Below are 27975 nucleotides of genomic sequence, written 5' to 3' on the forward strand. Positions count from 1 at the left end.
TCAGGTCACAGTTTTGAAGACCTGAAGCACTGAGTTTGTTTAATGAAGTAGTTAATAGGCACTTTTTGAAAATTTTATTGCTTTGCCAGTTTTAAAACAGATTTTTCAGGGTATCACTGATATTTTTTTTTTTAGTTTTTTTTACTATCTTTTTCTTTTGGTGTTAAAATTCCCTTTGATTCTGTTTTGATATTTCCTGAAGATATTATTCAGTATATCAAAAAGTTCTTTTATTGCACTACTTATGTCCTTGTCTGCAGAAACATCACTCCATCATTGTTATCAACTATAATCTTATTGATTATTGTTTGTGTCTTTTCATTTAGGTCCCAGAAATCTGGTTCCATCTGGTAGCTCAATCCTTTATACTCTTTTATATCATCAGCTGCTGTACCAAGAAGGGACTTTGTGAAGTTAACTTCTACACTTAGTTTCTCTAAAATTTTCAAAAAAAAAACAAAACAATGTTTTGCACAAGGCCAGAGTTCTCTTTTTCAAACTAATGAAAGCCATTCTCAGTTGTCTTCGCTTCAATATGCTTTTTCTAAGCTTACCATCTTATTATAAAGAATATAATTCAGGAAAAGCCAGATGGAAAAATGTGTATGTGGAGGGCAGGAACAGGGAGCGTCCATGCCCTTTCCAGGTACACTACTCTCCCAGTGCTCCAATGTATTTACCAACACAGAGGTTCCAGTTATTTTTTCTTGGAATGAAACAGAAAGAAAAAGAGAATTAAAGAGACATGAGACATAGCTAAAGTTTCACTGAGAAGAAATTAGTAGTCCTTTTTAATTTTTTATTTTATTTATTTTTTTTATGAGAGGTAGAGATTGTGGAGAGGCAGAGGAAGAGTGACAGAGAGAATCTGAAGCAGTCTCCAAGCTTGGCATGGAGCCCAATGTGGGGTTTGATCTCACAATGTAAGATCATGACCTGACCTGAAATTAAGAGTTGGATGCTTAACCAACTGAGCCATCCAGGTACCCAAGAAATTGATAGTCACTTTCTTTTTTAAAGATTTATTTATTTATTTGAGAGAGAGAGAGCAAGAACATGAGTAGGAGGGGCAGATGGAGAGGCAGAGAGAATCCCGACCAGACTGGGTGCTGAGCATGGAGCCCACTGGAACTTGCTCTCATGACCATGAGATCATGACCTGAGCTGAAACCAAGAGTCTGACAATCAACCAACTGTGTCACCCAGACACCAGTCTTAAAAGTATACAATAATCAAGTGGAGATTACTTCAGGAGAAATGTAAAGCTAATTCTATATTTGACAATCCATTAATGTAGGTCACCATATTAACAAAGTGAATAAGGAAAATTGCATGATCATCTCAACAGCTACAGAGAAATTTGAAAAAAAAAAATCATTTGAAATAAAAACTCTTAATACCCTAGAAGGGAACTTTCTGACACTGAAAAGATAATCTACAAAGAAACACAGATTAAATGATTTTCAATTGTACAAGACTGAATACCTCCTCCTAAGATCAGAAATGAGCAGGAATATGTGCTCTCAATGCCTCTTTTAATATAATACCTGAATTTCAAGCCAGTGCCATAAGGCAAGACAAAGAATTAAAGATGAAATATTTAAATGCCACAAGTATAGCTCTATTTATTCACAAATGACATGACTATCTACATATTACATATTACATAGAATATCTCATGTAACCTATAAAAAATGTTTCCAAATTATGAGTTTAACAAGTTGGCAGGATACAAAAAAAAATACCCAAAAATTATTGCAGAAGTAATATACAAGTAGAAATTTATTTTAAAACACCATTTACAAAAGCACCCAAAATACTTATAAACTACATGCAAGATCTTTTTTTTTAAAGATTTTATTCATTTATTTGACACAGAGAGAGAGATCACAAGTAGACAGAAAGGCAGGCAAAGAGAGAGGGAGAAGCATGATGAGGGGCTCGATCCCAGGACCCTGAGATCATGACCTGAGCCGAAGGCAGAGACTCAACCCACTGAGCCACCCAGGCACCCCACTACATGCAAGATCTTTATTGTTTAGAGCTATGCAACACTGTTGAAAGAACCCTAGGACAATTTAAGTAAGAGGAGCACCATATCACAATCATGAATGGAAATCTAATACTTTTTTGGCTGCTTGTTGTCTTCAAATCAATATATTGATTCAATTAGTCTTTATCAAAAGCACAGCACCCCCTTCAGTTACTGAGACATGAAAAGTAAAATTTATATGGAAAGGCAGAAGAAATTAAAACAGTCAAAACAATTTTGTGAAAGAACAAAGTTGACAAACAATACTGGATTTCAAGACTCACCTTAAGGCTACAATAATCAGGACAGCTCAGTATTTTAAAAAGGATTGACACATGTATAAGTAAAGCATAATGGAGAATCTAAAAAAGGATCCAAACAATATATTCAACACATTTTTGGCAAAGGTTCAAAGAAAGGCAATTCAATGACAAAATAGTTCTGGAACATTGGAAAATCATACACAAAAAAAGAAAAAAAATTCCTCTCTAATACCTATCATTCACATACACAAAGACACACACATGTATATACAAAGTAGTCGAAAACAAATCATAGAACCAAATGCAAAACAGAAAACTACGCAATATGTTTAGGAAAAAGACATGAAAATCTATCTGTGACTCTAAATTATACCAAGAGTTTAGATGTAACACCAAAATCACAGTCCATTAAAACAGAAAAGTTGATAAACTCACTTAATCAATTAAAACTTTTGATCTGTGATTTTATTAAGATAATGATTAAAAATAAGCCACACATGGGGCATCTGAGTGGTTCAGTCAGTTGAGCATCCAACTCCTGATTTTGGCTCAGGTCAGGATATCAGGGTCCTGTGATGGAGCCCTGCGTTGGGCTCTATGCACAGTGGGTGAGGAATCTGCTGGAGATTCTCTCTCCATCTGCCTCTGCCCCCATGTGTGCACTCTCTCTCTTTCTCTCAAGTAAATAAGTAAATCTTAAAATAAATAAGCCACACACACACACTATGAAAAGTTTGCAAATCATGTCTCTGACAGAGAATGTGTTTCCAACATAGGTAAATAATTCTCTCAACAGTAAGAAAACAAACAATGCAGCCAAAAACAGGGTAAGAGACTTAAACAAAAACATTATAAAGGAAATATAACAGGGCAAATAAGCATATGAAAGGAAGCTCAACATCATTAGTCATTAGGGAAATACAAATTAAAACCAAATTCAGATAACACTACTCAACTAGTTATATTAACTGTCGGTGACACTGTGGAGCAAATGAAACATACATACATTACTGAACGAATGAAAATTGGCAGTGTTGTGAAATAGAAATATTTGGTAATTTCTTATAAAATTGAACAATGATATAACAGAAATATTCATACAGTTTGATCAAGGGAAGTAAAAAATTATGTTTGCACAAAATCCACAAAAATGTTCATAACTGTCAAAAATCTGGAAACAATTCATATGTCCTTCAAGTGTTAAATGGAGAAACAAACTGTGGTACATCCATGGAATATTCCCCAGCAATAAAAACAAAAACCAATGTTGATACATGAAGCAACACGGATGAATATCAAGTGCATTATGCCAAGTGAGAGAAACAAGACCCAAAGAGTCTGTATATGTGTTCAGTACCATGACATTCTGGGAAATGCAAAATTATGGCTGAATAATGAATCAGTGGTTGCCAGGGGTCACATGTAGAGGGAGGGTTTGACTAAAATGGTCAGCTTAGTGGAGAGTTTTGGGGTGAGGAAATCACTTGGTATATTGACTGTGTGTATCTAAATTCTTTTTATATGTTTTTTCTACAAAGTTTGTATTTTATTCAAAAATTTAAATTTATTGACAAAAAGTTGTTTTAATATCTAATCATTTCCCCTCAAATAAAATAGTAGTTATAGCATCATTTTCTTGATATTGGTAATGAGGGCTTTCCTCTTGGTTTCAGTTTCAAACACCCATTTCCTGGCTTTGCTATTTTTCTGTATTGTGTATTAGGGGTTTTCTCTGTTTATTGTATATTTATGTTTTATTGAGAAACAATTTATATCCACTGAAATTCATAGATCTTAACTATATACACTGTAATGAAATTTGTCAGATGAATATACAAGTTCCCACATCCTAATCAAAATATATTTTTTCAGTGTTCCAAAGTTCATTGTTTATGCACCACACCCAGTGCTCCACGCAATACATGCCCTCCATAATACCCACCACCAGGCTCACTCAACCCCCCACCCCTTTCCCCTCCAAAACCCTCAGCTTATTTCTCAAAGTCCACAGTCTCTCGTGGTTCATCTCCCCCTCCAATTTCCCCCAACTCCCTTCTCCTCTCCATCTCCCCTTGTCCTCCCTGTTATTACTTACGCTCCACAAGTAAGCGAAACCATATGATAATTGACTCTCTCTGCTTGACTTATTTCACTTAGCATAATCTCTTTAGTCCCAGTCTTTCTTATTTTTTTAGTATCTGTAAAATCTGTCCTGGAGTTCTCTCTTTCATTTCTAATATTCTTCCCTTATGTTTCCCTTCTATTTCTTTTTTGGTGATTGTCTTGCTTATGGGATTTTATAATTTATAAATTTTTTCATGTAACTTACTTTTAACTACATTGATTTTCTTCTCTTATTTGGCTATATTTTATGTCACTGATATTTGTTATTATCATATTATTTACTTTAAATTTAATTTGATCTTTACTTTTAAACTAGTTTAAGAAGTTAGAAAGTTGGGGTGCCTGGGTGGCTCAGTGGGTTAAAGCCTCTGCCTTCAGCTCAGGTCATGGCCAGGACCCTGGGATCTAGCCCCACATCAGGCTCTCTGTTCAGCAGAAAGCCTGCTTTCTCCTCTCTCTCTGCCTGCCTCTCTGCCTACTTGTGATCTCTGTCTGTCAAACAAATAAATAAAATCTTAAAAAAAAAAAAAAGAAGTTAGAAAGTTAAGTATCTAATTTTAAATCATCCTTAAAAAATAAAAAATAAAATAATCTTTACTTTTCTAATATAAATATCAACATCCTTAAGTTTCCTTCTGACTGTTATATTAGTTATATTCCATAATATTTTTATGAAAGCAATTTACTTTATTTTTTAAAGGAGCTTTAAGTGTATAGAAAAATTGATTGGAAAATACAGAGAGTTCCTATGCACCTTCCTTCCTAACAACATATACATGTTTTTCACTCTTATTTATATCTTGTATTAGTGTGATACATTGTTGCAAATGATGAACCAATATTGGTATATTATTATGTAAAACCTACTGTTTATATTAGTTTATATCATATTCTTTGTGTTGTACATTCTATGGTTTTTGGCATATGCATAATGGTATGTGTCCATTTGTACCAAACAGAATAGTTTCACTGCCCTAAAAATCCCCAGTACTCCACCGATTCCCCTTCCTTCCTCATCCCAAGCCCTTGGCAACCACTGATTTTTTCTTTTTTTTTTTTTTAATATCTCCATAGCTTAGCCTTTTCTAGAATGTCATATTGTTGGAATCATACAGTAGGACTAGATGCTTTCACTTAGTAATATGCTTTTAAAGTTCCTCCATGTTTTCCTGTGATTTAATTGCTTATTTTTTGTTTCATTTTTTTAAAATCTTTATTTAAATTACAATTAGTTAACATACAGTATGTATTGGTTTCAGGCATACAATATAGTGATTCAGAACTTCCATACAACACACAGTGTTCATCAGGACAAGTGCCTTCCTTAATCCCCATCACCTATTTAACCCATCCCCCGCCCACCTATTTAACCTATCCCCACCCACCTTCCCTTTGGTAACCATCAGTTTGTTCTCAGTTGTCTATTTGTCAGAGTCTATTTCTTGGTTTGCCTCTAACTTTCTTTTTTTCCCTTTTTCTTGTTTATTTTTTTTTTATATATATATTATATATATATATATATATATATATATATATATATATATATATGTTTATATGTACACATATATACACATGTATGTATATATATATATATATATACATGTATGTATACATATACACATACACACAACATCTTCTTTATCCCTTCATCAGTTGATGGACACTTGGGCTGTTTCCATATAATAATATTCTCTTGTAGGAATGCACCACAGTCTCATTTATTCACCTACTGAAAGATATCTTGGTTGCTTCTAACTTCTGACAATTATGAATAAATCGTCTATAGGGATTTTGTGCTGGCTTTTGTGTGGATGTAAGTTTTCAACTCATTTGGATTCCTGGATAGGAACACATTGGATGGATCATATGGTAAAAATACATTTAATTTTTTACAAGAAACAGTCAAACAGTCTTCCAAAATGGCTATACCATTTGCATCCCCACCAATAATGAATGAGAGCTTCTATTGGTTCACGGCTTCACCAGGATTCCATGTTGTCAGTGTTTTGAATGTTAACAACTCTGTAGGTATGTAGTGGGCATCCCATTTTTGTTTTGTCAATTATCTAATGACATATGCTTGTTGAGCATCTTTTCAAATTCTTATTTTCCATCCATATACCTTCTTTTCTCAGATCTTTTATTCAATTTTAATTTTTTTTCATATTACCGAGTCTTAAGAGATCTTTGTATATTTTGGATACCAGTCCTTTATCAGCTATGTTTTGTTGTTGTTGTTTTTTGTTTGTATTTGCAAATCTTTCTCCCTGTATGTGACTTTTCTTTTCATTCTCCTAACCATGCTTCTCGCATAGCAGAATTTGTTTATAATTTGCTTGAAGTCCAACTTATTAATTTTTCCTTTCATGGGTCATGCTTTGATGTAAAACTGTTCCCAAACCCAAGGTCATCTAGACTTTTTTTCATGTAATCCTCTAGGAATTTTATCGTTTTCCATTTTCCACTTATATCCATAATCCATTTGTAGTTAAATTTTGTGAAAGATGGAAGGCATGTGTCTGGATTCATTTTGTTGTTGTTGTTGCATGTAGAGGTTCAGTTACTGTAACACCATTTATTGAAAAACTGTCTTTTCTCCACTAAACTTCCTGTTTCTTTCTTTGTAAGAGTCTGTTTGTGTCTCTCTATTCTGTTCTATTGATCTATCGTCTTGTTCTTTAATTTTAATGTTTTATCATGCTGTTTGAATATTTCTGAATGTTCTTACAAATACTTTCTTGCCTCATGAATTAAATAGAAGTGCATTGCTTGATTTCTACATATTTTTACATTTTTCTAGGTATTTTCTTTTTGTTATATATCTTAATTCTACTCTGGTAGGTGAACATACTCTGTATAATTTTATTTAACTTTAATGATATAATATATTAAGCCCATATGTGGTCTGGCTTTGTTAGTAAGTCATGTGTCCTTGAAAAGCATGTGAATTCTGCATTTAATGTTATTTTCTTATATCTATTCAATAAATAGATTCATTGGACAATAATATTGTAGCAATATTATGCATTCTTATTAACATTTGTCTACTTGTTTTATCAATTTCTGAGAGAGTAGTATAAAAATTAACAACTATAATTTTAGATTTGTCTGTATCTCTCTTCTGTACCTTTGGTTTTTGCTTCATAAATCTTGAGTTTTTAATAGTTGCCTACATAATTAAGATTGATGTCTCTTTGAGGGGCTGGCCCTTTTATAATTAGGAAATAACCCTTTTTCAAAGGAAACATACCTTTTCTTGTCAGTTTCTTGTATAGCCATTTGTTTTCTTAAGATTAGTAATGTATACTATTTTACCATTCCTTTATTTTCTATAACTTTTTAATAAAATAGACTTTATTTTTTAGACTAGTACTAGGTTCACAGAAAAATTGAGAGGAAAATACAGAGTTTTCCCATATGTCCCCTTACCACACATACATAGGCTCCCCCATGATCAACATTCCCCTATCAGAGTGGTACATTTCCTACAACTTATGTATCTACATAAACCTAAAGACCATAATTCACATTAGGGTTCACTCTTAGTGTTCCACATTTTATAGATTTACAACTGTACAATAACATGTATTCACCATTATAATATCATACGATTAGAGTCTGCCTTAAAAATCCTCTATGTCCTGCCTATTCACCTCTCTTCCCCCACCTAACTTTTGGCAACTGCTGATTTTTGTTTTTGTTTTAACATTTTATCTATTTATTTACAGAGAGAGACAGTGAGAAAAAGAACAGAAGCAGGAGGAGTGGGAGAGGAAGAAGCAGGCTTCCCGCTGAGCAGAGAATACAATGTGGGGCTCTATTCCAGGACCTTGGGATCATGATCTGAGCCAAAGGCAGATGCCTATTGACTGAGCTACCCAGGTGCCCCAACTGCTGATGTTTTTAATGTTTCCATAGTTTTGTCTTTTTCAAAATGTTATATTGTTGGGATCAAGATTGACTTCTTCCAGTGAGCATTATGCTTTTAAGTTTCCTGTATGTATTTTCATGATTTTATTTCTTTTGTCTTGTGTGTCAGCTGAATAATATTACATTGTCTGGATGTACTACAGTTTATTTATTCGTTTGGCTACTAGAAAGCATCACAACTTCTTCCAAATGTTGGTAATTATGAATGAAACAATGTTTATATTAACATCTGTGTACAGGCTTTTGTGTGGATGTAAGTTTTAAACTTGTAACTAAATATCAAGCTTCTTTAACTTTTTTTTTCTTTTCTTTCTTTTTTTTTTTTTTTTTTTACTTTGGAATAATCATAGTTTTACCAGAACTTGGGGAAAAAAATGTATGGATAAATTCTATGTGCTCTTTATCTAGTTTCCCCATATTGTAATACCTTGCATAAGAATATTATAAAACAAAATCAAATATTGACATTGGTAGAATCAAAGATCTTATCCAGATTTCACCAATTTCTCATATAATCTATAACTTTTGAGACTGACTTTTTCATTTAGCATAATTATTTTGAAATTCATCCAAATTGTAATCTTGATGGAGTAAAATTATCACAAAGTGGCTTATCTAAGGAAGAGCTAAGGATATGTATTTAACAAACCAGTCTCATACTCCACACACAAAAAAATAGGATGATGTTGTAGTTAATTTCATGTATCAACTTGGTGGGACCATGGTGCCCAGATATGTGGTCAAATAGTATTCTGATGTTTTTTTGAAAGTGTTTTTGAATGAGATTAGCATTTAAATTGGAAGTCTTGGAGAAAGGCCGATTGCCTTCTATAATATGGGTGGTCCTTTTCCAATCAGCTGAAGGCTAAAATAGATCAAAGACTGACTTTCCCTGAATCAGAAGGAAATCTAAGTAAAAATGAAGGATTTTGGGGACTCAGACTACAACTTTTCCTGGGTGTCCTGCCTGTTGAGCCCCTATATATTCTGAACTTGCCAGCTTCCACAATCTCATGAATTAATTACTTAAAATAAATTTCTCTCTATATATATAGATATCCTGTTCATCCTCTTTCTTCAGAGAACACTGACTAATAAAGATTTTCTAAAAGCCTAGCTCTGCCATAAATTTCAAAAATCCTGTGTTCTGAGCAAATTCCTTTATTTCCTCAGAGTTCAGAGAAATTCAGAAAATTTCTGGCATTGCTTGTAAAATTTTGACCATGATAGAAGATAAGTTATTTGAATGTCTCAAAGTCACTGTCATAGATGGAACAAACAAAAAATGATAATACGCATTTAGATAAGGTTAATGTGGCTTGAGGTGGTTAGACTGTCAGTAGTATGTTTCTAATTTCTTTGAGTCTTCCCAATTATTTTAGAACTGAGGTCCTTAATGGCCAGGAAACACAAAAAATCATTAATGACACATCACTATGCCCATCACTGCAGTAAGGAAGCATGTTCAAGCAAATGATGGCAAGAGTTTCAGCAAAAAAGATAGAGTGCAGAGTCGGTCAACGGGTGGAGTTCCTTGGAGTATGCTAAACTACAGGCTTGCTGAGGGCAGTGCATTGGCTTTGTACACTGTTGAAGAGATTTTATTCAAGGATGGATGAATAGTACTAACCAGAATAACAAGAATTCCACTCTAAGATGTTTCTTTTTATCATAGCAAAGCAAGAGTCTATACCATACCTATAGTCAGCTGCTGTGGTCCATTTCAGTTCCCATTTGAGTGATAGAGAAATGAGTGTTCTCACTCATAGTTTAAAAATAACACTTTTTGTTTGTATATATAACTGAAATAATCATTACTAATATGCATATCATCACTGGAAAAAGTTCTGCATTCTCTTCACATCTCAGTCTTTTAGATCTTTTGAGTGTCTTTTCAATAGCTAAAGACTTGAGGGCCAGAGTCACCTTGCCCAGATCATTCACTTGCTGACTAGATGACTCTAGGCAAATTACTTTGGAGAATCAGTTTTTACATCTGTAAAAATGTCCATTGATAATACTAGCAATGTCTCATAGAATTGCATGAAGGTGAAATAAGTTTCCTATAAAGAGCTTATAAGACTATTCTGCATGTTATGGTGTTCTATAAATGTTAACTCTTACTTGCACAAAATAAATAAATAAATAAATAAATAAATAAATGAAATGGAACAACTGTTCTAAGGGCAATGTTATAACATTTAGGCCTTTAGAAGGCAAAGACTCTCAACAGAAAACTAAAAACCAGCAAAAGCAGGCATGATAATCCATATATCAGCATCAGTGAAGATAGCTGTGGCTAAGAAATCAAAAAACTATCATGTCTGTGATACACTGGGACACAAAGATAGGTCTGCTTTTGAGTAATCAGAAAAGGCAAGACAAGATCATAGAGGTACTTTTAACTGTTATAAAGGGAATACTGGCACATACACAGGTTGACTGAAAAATATTCCTGACAGAGTTGTCAGAAATATAATTTGTGGAGCAAATTATTTTTCATTTGCTTTGATTTCAAGTTATCAGAAATATAATTTTCTGAGCAAATTACTTTTCATTTGCTTTGATTTCAAGTGCTGAATATAAAATCATCTATTTACTCTTTCTGTATATGCTTGGCTTTCACAATTTGGGGAGGGGAAAATGTTGCCCAGGTATAAAGTCAATAGTGTATAACATCACTTTAGTCCTTTATTGAAGGATCTGAGGAATGTCAGAGTTTGGAGTATGAGGTCCTTGTATGAAGTTCTGATTTCTCTTTTCTTATCTATTTAAATTTAAAAATCAGTTAACATCATAACAAATCCATAATGTATGAAACTAAATTTTAGTTACTTTTTAGGGACAGGTCTACAGGGTATCATTGCTTATGTTGCTATGATGACTTTGGGGAAAGAAACATTTCTCAGTTCTCTTTAATGATTAGTACATATTCCTTAATGTAACTCTAGGGAATATCTGTAAAAATGCAGAATACAATGAATGTGATGAGACAAAATAGCAACAGCACAAACCAGGTGTGTAAAGTTTCTTATTTAGTAAGACAAACATACTTCAAGGGGGAAAACATTTTCTTTCTAACACCTAAAAATTAGGTGTTTACCTTCTGAGAGATTACATAGGCTTTTTTATTTAAGGAAAGATATAAGTAATAGTTCTCAGTAGTTTTAGTGTCGGATTTCATTTTATTTAAACATAGGCGAGTTAATGTAAAGCTACTCTCCAGGAGTTATTCATCTGATAGTTCAACTGTCTTAAATATTGTTAAGAACTAAAAAAGAAGTAAAAATTTTGTCACAACTCAAAGAAGAAGTCACAAAAGTGATGCCTTCTTAGGAAGCATATTTGTAGAAAATACCATCAGTTCTCTAATACAATTTGTCATGATTCTACTTATAATTCATAACATATCACCTATTTTTTTAATCTGTTTCTTTTATTTGTTTAAGTATATTCATTGTGGAGTAAATTGGAAAATGGAGTACCTTATTAGAAATGACAGAAAGTAGTGAAAAAGGTTGTCAACACAAACATGTGTGTCCAGTGGTTTTTTTTTTTTTTAAGATTTTATTTATTCATTTACTTGAGAGGGAGAGAGAGCGAGAGCAGCGGGAGGAGCAAAGAGAGAGGGGCAGGGGTGCCTGGGTGGCTCAGTGGGTTAAAGCCTCTGCTTTCAGCTCAGGTCATGATCCCAGGGTCCTGGGATAGAGCCCCGCATCAGGCTCTCTGCTCGTCAGGGAGCCTGCTTCCCCCTCTCTCTGCCTGCCTTTCTGCCTACTTGTGATCTCTGTATGTCAAATAAATAAATAAAATTAAAAAAAAAAAAAAGAAAAAGGAGAGGGACAAGCAGACCACCCTGAGGGTGGACCTGATGCAGGGCTTGATCCCACAACCCTGAGATCATTACTTGAGTTGAAATCAAGAGTTGGAGACTTAATCAAATGAGACACACTGGTGCCCCTCCAGTAGTATTTTAATAAAGGGTTCCAAATACCTCAACAGCTTCTGGGGGGTCACCTAAGGTCACAACATAATAAAATAGATGATCTCAGAAATAAGTAAGTAAACATAGGCATGCATTTTCTTTAAGAAGGAAGAAAACTTTTGGCTAACTCTTAAGAAAATTCTAACCACACTTTTAAAGATAACATCAAAAATAAATAATAGCTACAGCATCAGCAGAAGTATTGGAAGCTATGAAGGACAATAATCAACAAAACAGAAACTTAATTTACTATGAAGGGAGGGCATTAAATAGAAACACTTTTCTGGCTAAAATATAGTTTCTCTGAGAAAAGAGTATGACCTCTTAGAAGTGAGGATACAACACTCCGGGACCACATGAATGTTTCCTTGTGATGGAGGAAGAGCTGCAGGCAAAGTCAGGCAGTGGGACATTGCAAAAAGCCCTACAGTACTGAAGGTCAGAAGAATTTAAAAGCAGCTGTGTCTGAGGGGCTCTGGTCTTACAGGCAACATAATAGAGCAAGAGGCAAGTTTTATTCTAAGGGCAAGGCAAGGATGGATAAGGAAGCACTTGTCAGGAATGCACACAATCTGGCTCTGTCATATAACTTTCTTCTCTGTTATCATCCATCTCTTATGATTTATTCCTATTCTTTTCAAAGTAAACTAACTTCTAGATCTTCTACTTGAGTTTGGAGAATTGATTCTAATAGCATCCAAAGAGATATCTAAAGAAAATATACTCAGATACAAAGAGAGCTAACATACTAATCAGTGACTAGTCAAATAACAGCAGCCAAGTAAGCAATCCACATATGGAGTGCATGAAGATGTAACATCTGAACTATGAAGGGGAAATGATTATAGCCTTAAATGACAAAAGTTAAATTTTACACAAGATTTATTGTAGGCACAAAGATAAAATGTAAACAGTATCTTTGGTTGCCTGGGTGGCTCAGTTGGTTAAGTAACTGTGTTTGGCTTAGGTCATGATCCCAGAGTCGCAGGATTGAGTCTCTCATCGGGGTCTCAGCTCCACAGGGAGTCTGCTTCTCCCTCAGACTTTCTCCCCTCTCACGTTCTCTCTCACTGTGTCTCTCTCAAATAAGTAAATAAATAAATAAATCTTAAACAGTATCTTCTTTGTCCTCTCAACATATCCGAGAATGTGGACACCAAGTAGTAAGATGAAGAGGAAGGGATTAGACAACAACTTGGAAAAAAAAAAAAACCTTCAATAACACCCTAGATTTATACCTCAAGACAGTAAAAAAGAACAGTCTAGTTCTAACTTACTAGAAGGAAGGGAAAACAAAGACTAAAGCAGAAATAAACGAAATAGAGAATGAAAGACAAAAGGAAAGATTAAAGTAATTAAGAGATTTAAAAAAAGATAAACAAGAGACAAACTTTAGCTAGTCTAAGTAAGCAAAAAAGAGAGAAGAAGGAAATAAAATCAGAAATGAAAGAAGTATCATTACAGATGATAAAATAAATACTATGGATCATAAGAAACTCCTATGAATAATTACATGCCAACAAATTAAATAATCCAGAAGAAATGGATATGTTTTTAGAAATATACAATTTACCAAGTTTGATCACTAAAAAATAGAATATCTGAACAGACCAGATACTAGTAAGGAAATTGCATCAGTATCAGTAAAGTTCCCAAGAATGAAAACTCTAAGACCAGATATCTTCACTGTTTTATTTTACCAAGAATTAAAGAAGAACTATTACTGATACTTCTCAAATTCTTAAAAACAAAAACAAACAAACAAACAAAAACAAATAGAAGACAGAACACTTCAGAGAGGTGAGATCGGAGGAGTAACAGACTGAAATAACATCAGGTCCCAGAAGTTCAGCCAGATAGTTATCAAACCATTCCTAACATGTACAAACTCAACAAGAGATAGAAGAGGTGAAGAGCAGCAATTCTAGGAAAAGAAAATCGACCACTTTCTGAAAGGTAGGACCTGCAGAGAAATGAATCCAAAGCAATTGGAAGATAGACCGTGGGAGGCAGGCACTGGCTTCTGGCAAGGTGTCGAACAGTGGAGCACAAAATCAGAACTTTTAGAAGTCTGCTCCACTGAGGGACATCACACCAGAGGCTAAGTGGGGGTGGAACCCTTGCAGTGATGGTGTGGTCTCAGGTTCTGTTGGGTCACAGAAAGATCGAGGGTGTCTGAGTGTGGCAGAGCTCCCAGGTATCAGAGCAGGGAATCTGACTATGGAGACAGAGCTAAGGAGTGAACTTTCAGATAGGGGTCACCTCAAACAGTGATCCAAGGCACAGTCGGGCCACTGCTCTTCAAGCAGGGACCCCACAAGTGGCAGATCTGAGAAGACTCACCATCCTCCTCTTGGAGGAACAATGTGCCAGGAATCTGCTGGGTTTGGAGAATCCAAAAAGGGCTGTGCACCAGAGATAGAAATTCTCAGTCACAGGCCAGGTGAGCACAGAGCAGGGCCAGAGACCAGGGAGACAGGAGTGATTGACTTCTTATCTCTGAGGGGGCACCAAAGAGTGGGGCCTTGAGCTCTTGGCCCCTCCAGGCCAGAGATTGGGAGGCTGCCATTTTCATTCCTGTCCTCCAGAGATCAATGGAAAGCATTCAGAGAACAAAAGATTCTGAGGGCAAACTCAAGCAGATTACTTAGCATGGCCCCTGGCAAGGACAGTGCAATTCCGCCTCAGGCAAAGACATTTGAGATTCACAGCAACAGGCCCTTCCCACAGAAGATCACCAAGAACATCCAGCCAAGACCAAGCTCACAGATGAAGGAGAACAGTGGAACTTCAGAACTAGGAGAAAGCAACGCATAGAATTCATGGCTTTTTCCCCATGATCCTTTAGTATTGCAAAGTTATTTTTTTAATTTTATTTTTTTCTTATTCTATTTTTTTTAACTTTTCCTCCTTCCTCTATTAACATTTTTAACTAGTTTATCTTAACAATACGTTTCTAAAAAAAAAATTTTAAACCTTCATTGTCATAGTCATATTTTATCCCCTCATTTTATTTAGCCTTATTTTTTGTATACATATAGGTTTTTTTTTCCTAAAATAATTTTGGAATACAATTTCTTTTAATAGATCAAAATATACCTAAATCTAGCACATGGCTTTGATCCATTCTCCAGCCTAAGCACATTCTCTCTCTCTTTTTTTTTTCTTTTACCAACCAACTTATCAATTCCTTTTTTAGAATTTTTTTTAAATTTTGATCTTTACAGTCATATTCCATCCCTTCATCATGTTTATCTTTATTTGTGTGTGTGTGTGTATGTATATATATACATATATATGTATTTTGGACTCTTAGAAGTAACTACCTAGCAAAATTTTAAAGAAAGAAAAAGTTATATATATACATCTATATATATAACTTTTTCTTTCTTTAAAATTTTGCTAGGTAGTTACTTCTAAGAGTCCAAAATACACCCAAAATCAAGTGAGTGGCCCTGTTTTATATGACTTCTGTTTTCCACCTTTCTTTTCCCCCAGTTTTGGGTCCCTTCTGATTTGGTTAGCATACATTTTTTTGGGGTCTTTGAAAGCCTTTTAGTATTTTACTCTCTTGTTCATATACTCTTATCTAGATAAAGTGACAAGGAGGAAAAACTCACCACAAAAAGAAATAAGAGGCACTACTAATGGCTAGGGACCTAGTCAATATGGACATTGGTAATATGTCAGAACTAGAGTACAGAATGACTGTACTCCTCAAGGCGCTAGCTGGGCTCGAAAAAGGCATGGAAGATATTAAAGAAACCCCATCTGGAGAAATAAAAGCCCTTTCTGGAAAAATAAAAGAACTAAATTCCAACCAAGTTGAAATTTAAAAAGCTATTAATGAAGGTCAATCAAAAATGGAGGCTCTTACTGCTAAGATAAATGAGGCTGAAGGGAGAATTAGTGATATAGAAGAGCAAATGATGGAGAATCAAGAAGCTAAGCAAAAGAAAAATAAACAACTACTGGACCATGAGGGGAGAATTCGAGAAATAAGTGATACCATAAGATGAAATGATATTAGAATAATTGGGAATCCAGTAAAAGAAAGAGAGAAAGGGGCAGAAGTATATTGGAGTGAAGTATAGTAGAGAATTTCCCTAATATGGCAAAGGAAACAAATATCAAAATCCAGGAGGCTCAGAGAACTACCCTCAAAATCAATAAATATAGGCCCACACCCGTCATCTAATAGTAAAACTTAAGAGTTTCAGTGACAAAGAGAAAATCCTGAAAGTAGCTCAGGACTAGAGGTCTGTAACATACAATGGTAGAAATATTAGATTGGCAGCAGACTTATCCACAGAGACCTGGCAGGCCAGAAAAAACTGACATGATATACTCAGAGCACTAAATGAAAAAAAAAAAAAAAATGCAGCAAAGAATACTATATCCAGGACGCCTGGGTGGCTCAGTTGGTTAAGCCACTGCCTTCAGCTCAGGTCATGATCCTGGGGTCCTGGGATTGAGTCCTACATCGGGCTTCTTGCTTGGCAGGGAGGCTGCTTCCTCCTCTCTCTCTGCCTGCCTCTCTGCCTGCTTGTGTGTACTCTCTCTCTCTGAAAAATAAATAAAATCTTAAAAAAAAAAAAAAAAGAATACTATATCCAGCTAGGCTATCATTGAAAGTAGAAGGAGAGATAAAAAGCTTCCAGGACAAAGAAAAATTAAAAGAATTTACAAACACCAAACTAGCCCTACAGGAAATATTGAAAGGGGTTCTCTAAGCTAAGAAAGAGCCTAAAAGTAGTAGACCAGAAAGGAACAGAGACAATATACAGTAACAGTTACCCTACAGGCAATACAATGGCATTAAATACTTATCTTTCAATGGTTACCCTGAATGTAAATGGGCTAAATGCCCCAATCAAAAGACACAGGGTATCCGAATGGATAAAAAACAAAACCCATCCATATGCTGTCTACAAGAAACTCATCTTAGACCAAAAGACACCTCCAGATTTAAAGTGAGGGGGTGGAAAACAAATTACCATGCTAACAGACATCAAAAGAAAGCTGAAGTGGCAATCTTTATATCAGACAAATTAGATTTTAAGCCAAAGAGTATAACGAGAGGTGAGGAAGGACACTGTATCATACGTAAGGGTCTGTCCAACAAGAAGCTCTAACAATTTTAAATATCTATGTCCTTAACATGGGATCAGTCAACTACATAAACCAATTAATAACAAACTCAAAGAAACACATTGACAATAGTACAATAATAGTAGGGGACTTTGACACCCCCCCTCACTGAAATTGACAGACTATCCAAGCAAAAGATCAAAAAGGAAATAAAGGCTTTAGGTGATACACTGGACCAGATGGACATCAAAGATATATTCAGAGCATTCCATCCCAAAGAAAACAGAATACACATTCTTCTCTAGTGCACACAGAACATTCTCCAGAATAGATCACATCCTGGGTAACGAATCAGGTCTCAACCAGTACCAAAAGATTGGGATCATTCCCTGAATATTTTCAGGCCACATTGCTCTGAAGCTAGAACTCAATCACAAGAGGAAAGTTGGAAAGAACTCAAATACATGGAGGCTAAAGAACATCCTACTAAAGAATGAATGGGTCAAAAAGTAAATTAAAGGAGAATTGAAAAATTCATGGAAACAAATGAAAATTAAAACACAACTGTTCAAAATCTGTGGGACACAGCAAAGGCAGTCCTGAGAGGAAAGCATATAGTGATACAAGGCTTTCTCAAGAAAGAAGAAAAGTCTCAAATACACAACCCTAACCCTAGACCTAAAGGAGCTGGATAAAGAACAGCAAAAAAAAAAGCCTAAACCCAGCAGAAGAAGATAAATAATAAAGATCAGAACAGAAATCAATAAAATAGAAACCAAAAGAACAGTAGAACAAATCAATGAATCTAGGTGTTGGTTCTTTGAAAGAATTAATAAGATTGATAAACCCCTGGCTGGACTTATCAAAAAGAAAAGAAAAAGGACCTAAATAAGTAAAATCATGAATGAAAGAGGAGAGAGCACAACCAACACAAAAGAAATACAAACAACTATAAGAACATATTATGAGCAAATATATGCCAGTAAATTTGACAATCTGAAAGAAATGAATTCCTAGAGATATATAAACTACCAAAACTGAACCAGGAAGAAATAGAAAACCTGAACAGACCCATAACCAGTAAGGAGATTGAAGTAGTCATCAAAAATCTCCCAACAAACAAGATCCCAGGGTCAGATGGCTTCCCAGGGGAATTCTACCAAACATTTAAGAATTAATTCCTATTCTCCTGAAACTGTTTCAAAAAATAGAAATGGAAGGAAAACTTCCAAACTAATTTTATGAGACCAGCATTACCTTGATCCCAAACCAGACAAAGACCCCACCAAAAAGGAGAATTATAGACCAATATCTTTGATGAACACTGATGCAAAAATTCTCACCAAAATACTAGCCAATAGGATCCAACAGTACATTAAAAGGATTATTCAGGGACGCCTGGGTGGCTCAGTTGGTTAAGCGGCTGCTTTCGGCTCAGGTCATGATCCCGGCATCCTGGGATCGAGTCCCACATCAGGCTCCTTGCTCAGCAGGGAGTCTGCTTCTCCCTCTGTCTCTGCCTGCCACTCTTAGTCTTCCTCTGCTCACTCTCTCTGACAAATAAATAAAATCTTTAAAAAATAAATTAAAAAATAAATAAATAAAAGGATTATTCACCACAACCAAGTGGGATTTATTCCAGGGCTGCAAGGTTGGTTTAACATCCACAAATCAATCAATGTGATACAGTACATTAATAAAAGAAAAAACAAGAACTATATGAAACTCTCAATAGATGCTGAAAAAGCATTTGACAATGTATAGTGTCCTTTCTTGATCAAAACGTTTCAAAGTGTAGGGATAGAGAGTACATACCTCAATATCATCAAAGCCATTTATGAAAAGTCCACAGCGAATATCATTGTCAATGGGGAAAAACTGACAGCTTTCCCCTAAGGTCAGGAATATGGCAGGATGTCCACTATCACCACTACTATTCAACATAGTACTAGAAGCCCTAGCCTCAGCAATCAGACAACAAAAATAAATAAAAGGCATCCAAATCAGCAAAGAAGTAGTCAAACTCTCACTCTTTGTAGATGATACGGCACTTTATGTGGAAAACCCAAGAGACCCCACTCCAAAACTGCTAGGTCTCATACAGGAATTCAGTAAAGTGTCAGGATATAAAATCAATGCCCAGAAATCACTTGCATTCCTATACACCAAGAGCAAGACAGAAGAAACAGAAATTAAGGTGTTAATCCCATTTACAATTGCACCTCAAACCGTAAGGTACTTAGGAATAAACCTAACCAAAAAGGCAAAGAATCTGTACTTAGAAAACTATAAAGTAGTCATGAAAAAAAATTGAGGAAGTCACAAAGAAATGGAAAAATGTTCCATGCTCATGGATTGGAAGAACAAATATTGTGAAAATGTCTATGCTACCTAAAGCAATCTACACATTTAATGCAATCCCTATCAAAAGACCATCATTTTGGGGGATGCTTGGGTGGCTCAGTGGGTTAAAGCCTCTGCCTTTGGCTCAGGTCATGATCCCAGGGCCCTGGGATCTATCCCCACCTCTGGCTCTCTTCTCAGTGGGGAGCCTGCTTCCTCCTCTCTCTCTGCCTGCCTCTTTCTGCCTACTTGTGATCTCTGTCTGTCAAATGAATAAATAAAATCGTTTAAAAAAAGACCATCATTTCTTTTCGAAGAAATAGAATAAATAATCCTAAAATTTATATGGAACCAGAAAAGATCCCGAAGAGCCAGAGGAATGTTGAAAAAGAAAACCAAAGTTGGTGACATCACAATTCCAGACTTCAAGCTCTATTACAAATACGTGATCATCAAGACAGTATGGTACTGGCACAAAAACAGACACATAGATCAATGGAACAGAATGGAGAGCCCAGAAATAGACCCTCAACTCTATGGTCAACTAATTTTTTTTTACAAAGCAGGAAAGAATGTCCAATGGAAAAAAAGACAGTCTCTTCAACAAATGGTGTTGGTAAAATTGGACAGCCACATGCAGAAAAATGAAACTGGACCATTTCCTTACACCACACACAAAAATGAACACTAAATGAATGGAAGACCTCAATGTGAGAAAGGAATCCATCAAAATCCTTGAGGAGAACACAGGCAGCAACCTCTTTGACTTCAGCCTCAGCAACTTCTTCCTAGAAACATTGCCAAAGGCAAGGGAAGCAAGGGCAAAAATGAACTATTGGGACTTCATCAAGATCCTTTGCACAGCAAAGGAAACAGTCAACAAAACCAAAAGACAACTGATAGAATGGGAGAAGGTATTTGCAAATGAGATAAAGGGTTAGTATTCAAAAATCTACAAAGAACTTATCAAACTCAACACCCAAAGAACAAAGAATCCAATCAAGAAATGGGCAGAAGACATGAACAGACATTTCTGCAAAGAAGACATCCAGATGGCCGACAGACATATGAAAAAGTGTTCAACATCACTTGGCATCAGGGAAATACAAATTAAAACCACGATGAGATACCACCTCACACCAGTCAGAATGGTTAAAATTAACAAGTCAGGAAATGACAGGTATTTGAGAAGATGCAGAGAAAGGGGAACGCTCCCACACTGTTGGTGCAAATTCTGGCTGATGCAGCCACTCTGGAAAACAGCATGGAGGTTCCTCAGGAAGTTGAAAACAGAATTACCCTATGACCCAGCAATCACACTACTGGGTATTTACCCTCAAGATACAAATGTAGGGACCTGAAGGGGCATGTGCACCTGAATGTTTTTAGCAGCAATGTCCACAATAGCCAAACTATGGAAAGAACCTAGATGTCCATCAACAGATGAATGGATAAAGAAGATGTCATTCATATATATATATATATGAATTTTCAGCAACGTGGATGGAACTAGAGTGTTTCATGCTAAGCAAAATAAGTCAATCAGAGAAAAACAATTATCATATGATATCTCTGATATGAGGAATTTGAGAGCCAGAGTGGGGGATTTGGTAGGTAGGGAAGGAAAAAATGAAACAAGATGAGATCGGGAGGGAGACAAACCATAATAGACTCTTAATCTCACCATACAAACTAAGGTTTGTTGGGGGGTGGGGTGCTATGGAGAGGGTGGTTGGATTATGGACATTGGGGAGGGTATGTGATATGGTGAGTGCTGTGAAGTGTGTAAGCCTGACAGTTCACAGACCTGTACCCTTGGGGCAAATAATACATTATATGTTAATAAAAATAATTTAAAGATATTAGTAAACTAAAATTCAACAGTATGTTAAAAGGATCATTCACCATTATCAAGTGGGATTCATTCTAGGGACCAAGGATAGTTCAAAATTCACAAATAAATCAACGTGATACCCACATTAAAAAAAATGATAAAAATCTTCTGATCATTTCCTTATATCCAGAAAAATCATTTAACACAATGTAAATTTGGGTTTTAATAAACACTTTCAACAAATTGTTATAGAAGGAACATACTTCAGCATAATAAGGTCATGTATGACAAGCCCAAGCTAACATCATACTCAATTATGAAAAGCTAAGAGTTTTTCTTTTATGATCAGGATCAAGGGATGTCCACTCTTAACTCTTTTATTCAATATAATACTGGAGGTGCTAGCCACAGCAATCAGACAAGGGAAATAAATAAACCCAAATTTGTAAGGAAGAAGTGAAACTATCACTTCATTATTGTCCATTAACAGATGAATGGATAAAGAAAATGTGATATATAATATATAGTAAAATATTATTCAGCTTTAAAAGAGGTAAATCCTGGGGTGCCTGGTGGGTCAGCCAGTTAGGCATCTACTTTCACTCAGGTCATGATCCCAGGGTCCTGGGATACAACCCCACATCAGGTTCCCTGCTCGGCAGGGAGTTTGCGTCTCCTTCTCCCTCTGCCCCTCTCTATCTAATCCTCTCCCTCTCCATCTCCTGCTAGTGAGCTCTCAATCTCAAATAAATAAAAAACAAAAAAAAAGTAAATCCTGTCAGTTTTGTACAGCATGGATGAACCTGGAAGGCATGATGCTAAATGAAATAAACCAGACAGAGAAAGATAAATATTGAATGGTAATATTTATATGTAGAATCTTTTAAGAAGTGGAACTCATAGAAATAAGAACCAGAACGGTGGTTGTCAGGGACTGAGGATGTGGGAAAAATTGGTAGAGACTGGTAAAAGGTACAAACTTTTACACTATAAAAGATAAAAAAGACAGGGTGTCTATTGTACAACATGGTAAACATAGTTGAGAGTACTGTATTGTATAATTAAAATTTGCTTAGCAGAACTCACCAACAAAGGAGCACCTGCATGGCTCAGTCAGTTAAGCTTCTGCCTTTGGCTGAAGTCATGATCACAGGGTGATGAATGGTGCCCCACATCAGGCTCTCTGTTCAGCAGGGAGTCTGCTTCTCCTTCTCCCTCTGCCTCTCCCTCCCACTCTTGCTTTCTCTCTCTTTCTCTCAAATAAATTTATTTATTTTACAGACAGAGATCACAAGTAGGCAGAGAGGCAGGCAGAGAGGGAGAGAGGAGGAAGCAGGCTCACTCCTGAGCAGAGAGCCTGATCCCAGGACCCTGAGATCATGACCCAAGCCGAAGGCAGAGGCTTTAACCCATTGAGCCACTCAGGCGCCCCTTAATATATAAAATCTTTTTTTAAAAAAGTAAATAAAGTGAGGTGATGGATGTGTTAACTTGATGTTAGAAATTCTTTCACAATATACACATATAGAAGATCATCACATTGTATACTTTAAATATATTACAATTTCATTTATCAGTTATAACTCAATAAAACTGAAAAATTACATATTTGTAAATAGTTTTTAAACTATTCATATAATACTTAGGTCACAAGACAATTTCAATAAATGTAAAAAGTAGAAATTTAACTGGTCTTTTTCTGATGCAGCTTGATAAACTGGAGATAAGCTGTAACATCAAAATTTAAAATAACCATAACTAATTTTGTAAGGATTAAAATATGTCCTAAATATTGATTATTCAAACAGAATGATTGAGATTATAAAACACTTGAAAATACTATTGATTAGACTATCAGGTATCAAACTTTAAGGGAGAAAGCCACAATGTTGCCCTTAGGAATAACCATAGGATTAAATGTTTTGATTATTTAATGTATGAAAATAAATTAAGGGGCACCTGGGTGGCTCAGTGGGTTAAAGCCTCTGCCTTTGGCTCAGGTCGCGATTCCAGGGTCCTGGGATAGAGTCCCACATTGGGCTCTCTGCTCAGCAGGGAGCCTGCTTCCTCCTCTCTCTCTCTCTGCCTGCCTCTCTGCCTACTTGTGATCTCTGTCAAATAAATAAATAAAATTTTTTAAAAAATAAAATAAAATAAATTAAAATCAATGTAAGAAATAAAATGAAAAATAATATAAAATTAATAAGGAGAGAGTACTATGTAAAGTGAAAAATAGACAAAATAAGAAAAATGAAAATGGATTTAATACCTCCAATTAAATAAATATCTTAGAGTACATTAAAAGAAGGAAGATATAAAACATACTATGTAAAAAATGAAATTAATACACATTACACATACAGATAAATAGTTATACAGTTACCACAGTTTTCTAATACATCAAAACAATTACAAGGTAATATATTTTTAAATTAAACAAATATATATGGATGAATATAATCATAGAATAAACTTGATTTCTTTTTAAATTTTTATTTATTTTTTTGAAAGAGAGAGAAACATCAAGAGAGGGAACACAAGCAGGGAGGTGGGAGAAGGAGAAACAGGGCTTCCCGCTGAGCAGGGAGCCTGATGTGGGGCTTGATCCCAGGACCCTGGGGTCATGACCTGAGCCAAAGGCAGACACTTAACAACTGAGCCACCCAGGCACACCAACTTTAAAGTTTTTAAAATGTTACTGAAAATATAACTGTGCTTGGGCACAGTTATGGTCAAATTTTTACAAATTTAGAATTAGATAACTTCCACACTGTACAATTTGTCCTTCAGTCAAATGAAATCAAAACATCTCCAAATACTTTTGAATATGGTAGAACAGTCTTCATTGGGAAGAAAATTGATTTTCTTCTAAGTCAAATTAAATCCACTCAGCCCATGACGTGAAGACTGCAAAAATGTCCGGTTATACTCAATATTTGAAATCACTTATATATTTCTGAAGATAATAAAAGAAGCTTGGGATTTACACAATCTAGCAACTGTCATCTGTGATTACCACTGGGAACCTCAACCTCTGGACAGGGTTTCCCATTTAGTATGTTTGCAGAACAGTGTGTGTGTCTTAAGCCCTTTATATATCTCTCTCTCTGTGGTAAGGAGAGGCAGCCTATAAACTTCCATTAGCTTCCTTTTAGGGTCTGCCAATGGGAGAGACTGGCTTGACTTATTTCTGGCTTTCTGAAAACACCTGTCAGTCTGCTCTGTGTTAATTGTCTTTTGTGAAGTACCTGTTCTGTTTAGACATTTTATTCACTTAAAAAAAAAAAAAGCTATCTGCCTTTGTATAATTGATTTTTGTATAATTGATTTGTAGAATTCAAATATACACATACACACATTTGAATCTAATTATTTGTGGCAGTTTTGTTCTATAAAGTCACTGCAAGCACGAATTAGCAAACACTGAAGCAGTGCTCTTATGGAAAATACAAGATTAAGTTCCTGCAAGACTCTGGTCACAACATTTTTGTCAATTGATCAGTACATAACTCTTTTGGGTATGATTCTGTTTTGAAATATATTATTTAATGTGTTGTATACTGTTGATTCTTCAATACTGAACTCACACAAACAGCGCTATAACTTATAACATAATGAAGCTTATCTAACACACACATTTTCTTCATCAGGCCCATCACACTTAGGAATATATATATATAAGAGATAAAAGTTCTTTACCAAATAAATGTATTCTGCATACCCTCTCCCAGTCATTGGCTTACTTTTACCCATTTTCAAGGTGACTTTGATGAACATAAATTCTTAATTTAAACATTGCCCAATTATTTTCCTTAGTGTTCAGTAATATTTATGTCCTATTTAAGAATTCTTTCCCAAAACCAAGGGCACAAAACTATTTTCTGTTCTCCTGTATGGAAATTTAAATTTATTTAGAACATTAATTTTAAATATTGTTTAAAAATAAATAAAGCAGAATCTACTTGCAAAGATTCTAAGATGTAGATTGAGTAGGCACAAAATATGGTTTTGTCATCTTTGTTTTTTAATTTTAAAAAAAGCATTATCCTTTCTAGTGTACAGTGAAATTATCAACCAATAAATTAACCCTTCAAGTAAGTTGAAATTTAGCCCCTAAAGTAAACAACACTTACATAGTGTGTAATATGTGCCAGACACAGTTTCAAGTACTTTACATAAATCAGCATACTCAATCCTCATAAAAATTCTATGAAGAAGTGTTGTCTACTTTGTAAACATTACACTGAGGGCAAGAGAGATTATATAAGAGAGATTATAAAGAGATTATAATTCATGCTCTAGTTCATGAAGCTACTGAGTAGCATAAGGTATGAACCCAGGTGGTCTGGCTTCACAGTTGTATCTTTTAACAATCTTCTAAGTCAAATGCCCAACTTATTTAAATGTTAAGTAAAAAATAACTGAATGGAATAGAAAATAAGAAAAATATTTAAGGTATTATATATAGGATTGTCAAGAGTTATCAAAGTTCTGAGATCTACGTACTTGCAAGCCAACATGTTGCAACATAAGAATTTCATGGATGTCGGTAGAAGACATGAGACTCTTAGGTAAGTGTTAAAGGTAAGTTTGTTAGTCACACTGCTTGCAGCAGCCAGAAGTTCATTATTTTTGCACTAGTTTCCTGACCCTCAATTCCCAAATAGCAATGAAAAGAAGGCCAGATGATACATGGTCTGGGTTGCATTACAATGGCGAAAACCAGAGTTTTATAATGAACAGTAAGTATGCCGAACAGCGCTTCAGAGGAAGCTATTATCTCTATTATATTGAGCAGTAAGCATGCCTGCCCTTTGCTCCAGGGGGAGGCATTATCTCTATTTTCCAAGGCTGTAAGCAAATGTGCTATATGCTATGGAGAAAGACACTAGTTCTATCTTTGGAAGCACTTAGCTATAAAAACATCCTTGCTAATATAGTCCAGAGGAAGTGCAGTTAGAGCCTCACTTGCAAGATGTACTTTCTCTCTCTCAAATAAATAAATAAAATCTTAAAAAAGAAAAAAAAGTCATCAAGAAAAAAACATTGGTATGTGTAATTAGGTAATAATTTGATATATCTGCATGTAAAGTAATAGGCAAGTAGCATGTCAAATAACAGGCAAATGTTAAATTGGAAAACAACATTTACATTATAAAATAAATTGTTACTGTTATGTGTAAGTGTATAGAAAATATGCAACATAATAAACAATGAGTCAATGGACAAATTGCAAAAAAAAATACTATAAGTAAAAATTAAGGGTTTAAAGAAGATCAGTAAGTATTTGAAAAGAAGCTGCAACCCTACCAGTAATTAAGTAAATAAGTCAATAACACACACATAAGTTCTTGCCCTGTGGAAACTCAAAGTTGAATATATTGCTAAAAGTCATGTAAATTGATAGAGTATTTCTGTGAGAAATTCATTAAATAAATATCAAAAACTTCAAATTATTTATACCTTTGGCCTTATAATTCTGCTTTCAGGAATCTGTCCAGCTCTATTATAAGAAATCCATGTATAAGTGTATACAAAATAACATTATTTAAAGAGATCAGTAATTAAATTGATATCCATAAAGATATGAAATAATATAATTAAGCTTTAAACTAATAGGCAAATACACTTAAAACCACTGTCATCAAAACATATTAATAAAGGAAATAGTGAATGAGAAGGAAAAAAAAATCCTCAGTATATTTTCACATGATAAAAGTAAGTTAGAAAACATAGAGCAGGGGTGCCTGGGTGGCTCAGTGGGTTAAAGCCTCTGTCTTCGGCTCAGGTCATGATCCCAGGGTCCTGGGATCAAGCTGGGTGCCAGGCTCCCTGCTGAGCAGGGAGCCACTGAGCAGGGAGCCCGCTTCCTCCTCTCTCTCTCTGCCTGCCTCTCTGCCTATTTGTGATCTCTGTCTGACAAATAAATAAATAAAAACAAACAAACAAAAAAACACAGAGCAGTCAGCGATTTCTTTTAAAACAGACAACTTTTGTATACATATACATGTTCATATGAAGATAATTATAAAGTTAAATACAGGCTTATGGGGAGAAAATGCATGGTTTTTAATCTCTGAATTTTTTTTTTCCAAAATTTTAGGCACAACTTCACAGGAAGTTACTAAGATAGTGCAAAGAGGTCCTTTGTACTCTTATGTAGTTTCCCCCATTAATTACATTTCACACAATCACAGTGCCATGTCAAAGCCAATACCTTATTTGTGTATCACATGTCTAGATGTGTGTACCACTACTGCAGTGAAGATGTAGAACTATTCTGTCATCACAAAGATCTGACTCATGACACAACTTTACAGTCATACTTACCCTTCTGCTCTCCATCATCCCAAACCACTGCTGAAATGACTAC

The 27975-nt window shown here is 35.1% G+C and overlaps 1 pseudogene; it reads right to left on the reverse strand.

The window, feature by feature from the left end:
- Positions 1 to 27947, reverse strand: LOC111155406 (annotated as a pseudogene).
- Positions 27948 to 27975: the final 28 nt, after the last annotated feature.

This window comes from Enhydra lutris, unplaced genomic scaffold, assembly GCF_002288905.1.
Source record: "Enhydra lutris kenyoni isolate GAN:26980312 unplaced genomic scaffold, ASM228890v2 scaffoldscaffold41, whole genome shotgun sequence".
NCBI classification, from domain to species: Eukaryota; Metazoa; Chordata; class Mammalia; order Carnivora; family Mustelidae; genus Enhydra; species Enhydra lutris.